Genomic DNA, 7,216 nt, shown 5'->3' on the forward strand with positions numbered 1-7,216 from the left:
AATGTGTTTGTGGTGTACAATGTATGTGTATGTGCAATGTGCGTAGTAAGCATGTGTGTATGTTGTGCAATGTATATGTGTGTGCATTGTGTATGAGTGTGTGGTGTGCAATGTGTATGTGTGTTATGTGCTATGTATTTGTATGCAATGTATTTGTGGTGTGCTTTGTGTGCAATACAGCGGTGCAAGTATGCGGGTACGGGTGGGTACGGCGTACCCTTAAGAATTTCACCATGGGTACGCCGTACCCACACCGAAGGGCCGCCGCTCGCTACCGCTGATGTGAGGGGAGGAGAGCGTAGCCTGCGCCTCTCATGCCCCTCAATGTCTTCGTTCAAATCAGCGCCGCCCGAGAGCCAATCAGAGCTCGCGGAGCTTTGATTGGCTCACGGATCGGCGCTGAATTGAACTCACCCACACCCACCGGAGACTGAGGGGAAGGAGAGGCGCAGACTGCGCTCTCCTCCCCTCACGCACACAGGAGACAGGACAGCAGCAGCAGCAGCAGCAGCAGTGAGCAAGGGGGGGGGGGGCTTCATGAATACCTGGCATTGGGGGCATATCTGGCACTGGGGGGGCATGTATACTTGGCACTGGGGGCATATCTGGCACTGGGGGGGCATGTATACCTGGCACTGGGGGCATATCTGGCACTGGGGGGGCATGTATACCTGGCAATGGGGGCATATCTGGCACTGGGGGGGCATGTATACCTGGCAATGGGGGTATATCTGGCACTGGGGGGACATGTATAACTGGCATTGTTAGCATATCTGGCACTGAGGGCATATCTGGCACTGGGGTGACATGTGTACCTGGCACTGGGAGCCTATCTGGCACTGGGGGGACATGTGTACCTGGCACTGGGGGCATACCTGGCACTGGGGGGACATGTGTATCTGGCACTGGAGGCATATCTGGCACTGGGAGGACATGTGTATCTGGCACTGGGGGCATATCTGGCACTGCGGGACAAGTGTATCTGGCACTGGGGCATATCTGGCACTGGGGGGCATTTATGTATCTGGCACTGGGGGGCAATGTATATCTGACACAGTGGGGGCATTTGTGTATCTGGCACTCTGGGGGTATTTGTGTATCTGGCACTGTGGGGCAATGTGTATCTGGCACTCTGGGAGCATTTGTGTATCTGGCACTGTGGGGCAATGTATATCTTGCACTGTGAGGCAATGTATATCTGGCACTGTGGGGCAATGTCTATCTGGCACTGTGGCGGCGTTTGTGTATCTGGCACTGTGGGGCAATGTGTATCTGGCACGCTGGGGGCATTTGTGTATCTAGCACTGTGGGGCAATGTGTATCTGGCACTGTGAGGCAATGTATATCTGGCACTGTGAGGCAATGTATATCTGGCACTCTGGGGACATTTGTGTATCTGGCACAGTGAGGCAATGTGTATCTGGCACTGTGAGGCAATGTGTATCTGGTACTCTGGGGGCATTTGTGTATCTGGCACTGTGGGGCAATGTATATCTTGCACTGTGGGGCAACGTGTATCTGGCACTATTGGGGTCATATGTGTATCTGCCCCTCCCCCATATGTGTATCACGCCCACATTTTCATTGGCCACAGCCCATGTGGCATTTGGCCACACCCATTTTGCGCCTTCCCTGCACGCACACAGTACCTGTAAGACATTTTTTCTACTTGCACCACTGGTGCAATATGTAAATGTGGTATACTACATGTATGTATGTATGTATGTATGTATGTATGTATGTATGTATGTATGTATGTGTGTGTGTGGTGTGCTAAGTATATGAGTGTGTGCAATGTGTATCGTGTGTTATGTGTGTGTGTGTGTGTGTGTGGTGTGCTGTGTGTGCACTATGTATGTGTGCATTGTGTAGTATGTATGTGTATATTAATTTGTGTGCAATGTGTATGTGCACATTGTTTGCTATGTATGTGTGTGATTGGGTAAATGTGTTGAATGCCTTGAATGCTAATGTGGTTCTTAATAAGAGATTAGATAAATCTGAATCTCAGGACCAGGCATGGAAGAAATCTGTGGAGGATGTGTTATCACAGGTCCAGACCCCTTCGGGGTCACATAAACGTTCATTTGCTCAGTTGGCAGACACAGATACCGACACGGACTCTGACTCCAGTGTCGACTGTAGTGATGTCAAATTAGACCCAAAATTGGCTAAGAACATCCAGTACATGATTGTGGCAATAAAAGATGTGTTACATATCACGGAGGACCCTGCTGTTCCTGATACTAGGATCTGTATGTTTAAGGGAAAGAAACCTGAGGTAACATTTCAGCCCTCTCATGAACTGAATACCTTTTTTGAAAAAATGTGGGAAAATCCTGACAAAAAGTTTCTGATTCCCAAAAGGATTCAGGTGGCGTATCCGTTCCCCTCTGGGGATAGAGATAAGTGGAATTGTCTCCCATGGTGGACAAGGCTCTATCACGGTTGTCTAAAAAGGTGGCTTACCGTCTCCTGACACGGCAGCCCTTAAGGATCCTGCGGATCGTAGACAGGAGACTATGTTAAAATCCATTTATGTTGCCACAGGTACACTACTCAGACCAATCAATGCATCGGCGTGGGTGAGTACTGCTATTGAAAAATGGGCAGATAACTTGTCATCTGATATAGATACCCTAGATAGGGATAGCATCCTGTTAACTCTGGGTTATATCAGGGACGCTGCGGCCTACTTAAAGGAGGCGGCGAGAGATATTGGCATTTTGGGATCAAGAGTAAATGCCTTGGCAATTTCAGGTAGACGAGCATTGTGGATTCATCAATGGAATGCTGATGCTGACTCTAAGAAAGCTATGGAGTCTCCCATATAAAGGTAGTGTATTGTTTGGTGAGGGTCTCACTGATTTGGTATCTACGGCTACCGCGGGTAAGTCGTCATTTTTGCCTTATGTTCCTCCACAACAAAAGAAAGCTCACCACTTTCAGATGCAGTCCTTTTGGACAAATAAATACAAAAAAGGCAGAGGTTATTCCTTCCTTGCCAATAGAGGAAGAGGAAACGGTAAAAGATCTCCGGCCGTGGCAGGTTCCCAGGAGCAGAAGTCCTCCCAGGCTTCTGCCAAATCCACCGCATGACGCTGGGGCTCCTCTGCGGGAGTCCGCACCAGTGGGTGCACGTCTCAAGCTCTTCAGTCAATTCTGGGCTCGTTCGGCCCTGGACCCATGGGGTACAAACTGGAATTTCAAGACGTATCCCCTCACCGATTTTTCAAATCGGCCTTACCAGCTTCTCTTCCGGACAGGAAAGTTGCAAGCGATGCGATACCAAAGTTGTGTCTAAATCAGGTCTTTATCAGCGTTCCCCTGTCACAACAGGGAGAAGGCTTTTATTCAAGCCTGTTTGTGGTTCCGAAACCGGACGGTTCGGTCAGACCAATTCTGAACCTAAAGTCCCTCAATCTTTACCTAAGAAAATTCAAATTCAAGATGGAATCTCTCCGAGCAGTGATTTCCAGTCTGGAGGGAGCGGATTTCATGGTGTCGGTCGTCATAAAGGATGCCTACTGACACGTCCCCATATATCCTCCGCATCAGGCTTACCTGAGGTTTGCTATTCAGGATTGTCATTACCAATTTCAGACGTTGCCGTTTGGTCTGTCCACGGCTCCGAGGATTTTCACCAAGGTAATGGCGGAAATGATGGTTCTCCTTCGCAAACAAGGAGTCACAATTATCCCTTACTTGGACAATCTCCTGATAAAGGCGAGATCCAAAGACAAGCTGGAGCAGGACATTGCGCTCTCCCTGACAGTTCTACAGCAACATGGTTGGCTCCTAAACTTGCCAAAGTCACAGTTGAATCCGACAAAACGGCTGTCGTTTTTGGGAATGATTCTGGACACGGAATTACAGAGAGTTTTTCTTCCAGAAGAGAAAGCTCTGGAAATTCAGAGTTTGGTCAAGCAAATTCTGAAACCAGCAAGAGTATCAATCCATCAATGCACTCGATTGCTGGGGAAGATGGTGGCGACCTACGAGGCCATTCAATTTGGCAGATTCCATGCCAGAGTGTTTCAGTGGGACCTATTGGACAAGTGGTCCGGATCCCATCTGCACATGCACCGGAAAATAATCCTATCCTCCAAGACCAGAATCTCACTCCTGTGGTGGCTGCACAGCTCTCACCTCCTAGAGGGACGCAGGTTCGGGATCCAGGACTGGATCATAGTAACCACGGATGCGAGTCTCCGAGGCTGGGGAGCAGTCTCACAGAGGGGGAAACCTTACAGGGAAAATGGTCAAGCCAGGAAGTTTGTTTACACATCAACGTTCTGGAGTTAAGAGCCATTTACAACGGCCTTCGCCAAGTGGAACGTCTTCTTCACAACCTACCCGTCCTAATACAGTCGGACAACATAACAGCAGTAGCGCACATAAACTGTCAGGGCGGAACAAAGAGCAGGGCGGCAATGGCGGAGGCCACAAAAGTTCTCCGCTGGGCGGAAAGACATACAAGCTCTCTGTCAGCAATCTTAATTCCAGGAGTGGACAACTGGGAAGCAGACTTCCTCAGCAGACACGATCTCCATCCAGGAGAGTGGGGTCTTCATCAAGAGGTCTTCACAGAAGTGACAAGTCTTTGGGGAATTCCTCAAATAGACATGATGGCGTCTCGCCTCAACAAGAAACTTCAGAGTTATTGTTCCAGGTCGAGGGACCCTCAAGCAATAGCAGTGGACGCATTGGTGACACCATGGGTTTTAGAGAATGGATATCTCCCTTCCTCACAGTATGGATAGAAGGAGGTTACTTGAGAAACTCTCGGCGTAGAAGAGGCCGCCTCCCGATCTATGTGATCCAGTGCTTGAAAGTGATTGGGCGATGGGGCTTGGGAGTGGGGGAGTTAAGAGATCTCAGTAGGAAGGACTTGGGGAAGAGGGTCTTGCAAACTCACTTCCATGTCCCATTGGCCATGAAGGATTGCCCAGAAACTGTATGTTCAGAAGGGATTTCTCTGATAAATTCTCAGAGAATCCCGTTGAAATTTAGGGACATCGTCTGGCTCTCATTCCAAGGGAAGCTCTATGTTAGGGGGAACCTGAAGTTTAGAAGATCCAATGATCGTGATTGTCCACGGGAGGAGTGTCAGGGTCAGGAGGAGAGTATGGACCATTTCTTGCTTCAGTGTCCTTTTAATATAAACATTTACAAAAGAGTGTCAAGAGCTCTAGGAATACCTTGTCTTTCTGGTTTGGATTACCAGGGATGGGCATATGGGGCATTCAAAGGGTATGAGGATTTTGATTTATGCACAATTTTTATGATAAGTCTAGCTGTCAGGTATCACTTATGGAATGCACTGTGTCAGGTTTCATTGAGAAATAAAATCCTTCCCTGCGAAGTGGTGGAGGGCTTAATACTACATGAGGTGAAGCGGATGATGGAAATGGAGGAAGAGAGATTGGATGTCATCAGTTAGTCCCACTTGTGGCGCCAGCTGAAGCCCCCTTAGTGGGTGACGGAAAATTTCTAGCCTCCAGGTACTGGGAAAAACTTTTCTATAACTATCTCAATTTTTAGTTGAAATAGAATTTTGAGACTGGTTTTCTTTTATAAATGGTTGCATACACTGGAAGTGCTGCCCAGATTATTATTGACTTCTCGTTTAAATGTTGGTTTGTTCGGGATGAAAGTAGAGTAAATGGTATAAAAGGTGAGAGGATGGGTGGAATGAGAGTGGAGTGAATGGTGGTGGTGGGGAATGAAAGGAGGAGCGAGAGAGGAATGTATGGGCTCAAGAACAGGTGAAGGGGGAGCATGGAGGAAGAAGAGGAGGCTAATTGTGGTAAAAGAAAGTTTCTAAAGGAAATTGTTAGAGTTAAGGGAAAGTGTGAAGGGAATATGTAAAATGGGGGAAAATTTTAATAATAAAATGAAATTTTCTGTTATTGTTCAATTTTTTTACTTTATTTATATGTTGTAAATTTGTAAATATGTAAATAAGATGTATGAAGGTTGCAATATTCAAATAAAAAACATTACCATGGGTGTTTCAGTCGGTGTACGTGTTCCCACCACTTCCACTCATTCCAAAGGTACTAAAGATCATAAGAAGAACAAAGGTTCAGGCGATCCTCATTGTTCCAGACTGGCCAAGGAGGGCTTGGTATCTAGTACTTCAGGAATTACTCATAAGAGATCCCTGGCCTCTTCCTCTACATGAGGATCTGTTATGGCAAGGGCCGTGCGTATGTCACGACTTACCGCGGCTACGTTTGACGGCTTGGCGGTTGAACGCTGGATCCTAGCCCGAAAGGGTATTCCCAGTGAAGTCATGCCCACACTTCTTCAGGCTAGAAAAGGAGTAACGTCTAAACATTATCACCGTATTTGGAGAAAATATGTGTCTTGGTGTGAATCCAAGAAGGCTCCTACGGAAGAATTTCAGCTAGGGCGTTTTCTCCATTTCCTGCAAGCAGGTGTAGATGCGGGCCTCAAGTTAGGCTCAATTAAAGTATAAATTTCGGCCTTATCGGTTTTCTTTCAAAAACAATTGGCCTCCCTTCCAGAAGTTCAGACTTTCGTGAAAAGAGTTTTGCACATCCAACCTCCATTTGTGCCCCCAGTGGCACCATGGGATCTTAACGTGGTGTTGCATTTCCTTCAGTCACATTGGTTTGAACTTTTACAGAAGGTAGAGTTGAAATTTCTCACTTGGAAAGTGGTCATGCTATTGGCCTTAGCATCCGCAAGGCGGGTGTCTGAGTTAGCGGCTTTGTCTCACAAGAGTCCTTATTTAATCTTCCATGAAGATAGAGCGGATTTGAGGACTCGTCAACAATTTCTGCCGAAGGTGGTTTCATCGTTCCACATGAACCAGCCTATTGTGGTACCGGTGGCTACTGACGCCTTTGCGGAGTCAAAATCTCTCGATGTTGTCAGGGCCTTAAAGATTTATGTCACCAGAACGGCTCAACTTAGGAAAACGGAAGCTCTGTTTGTCCTGTATGCTGCCAACAAAATTGGGACGCCTGCTTCCAAGCAGACTATTGCGCGCTGGATCTGTAATACAATTCATCATGCTCATTCTACGGCTGGATTGCCGTTACCGAAATCAGTGAAGGCCCACTCTACCAGAAAGGTGGGCGCAACCTGGGCGGCTGCCCGGGGGGTCTCGGTATTACTGCTTTGCCGAGCGGCTCCTTGGTCGGGTTCAAACACCTTTGCGAGGGTTACAAGTTTGATACCCTGG

Source organism: Pseudophryne corroboree, chromosome 4 (assembly GCF_028390025.1).
Source record: "Pseudophryne corroboree isolate aPseCor3 chromosome 4, aPseCor3.hap2, whole genome shotgun sequence".
Classification (NCBI taxonomy): domain Eukaryota; kingdom Metazoa; phylum Chordata; class Amphibia; order Anura; family Myobatrachidae; genus Pseudophryne; species Pseudophryne corroboree.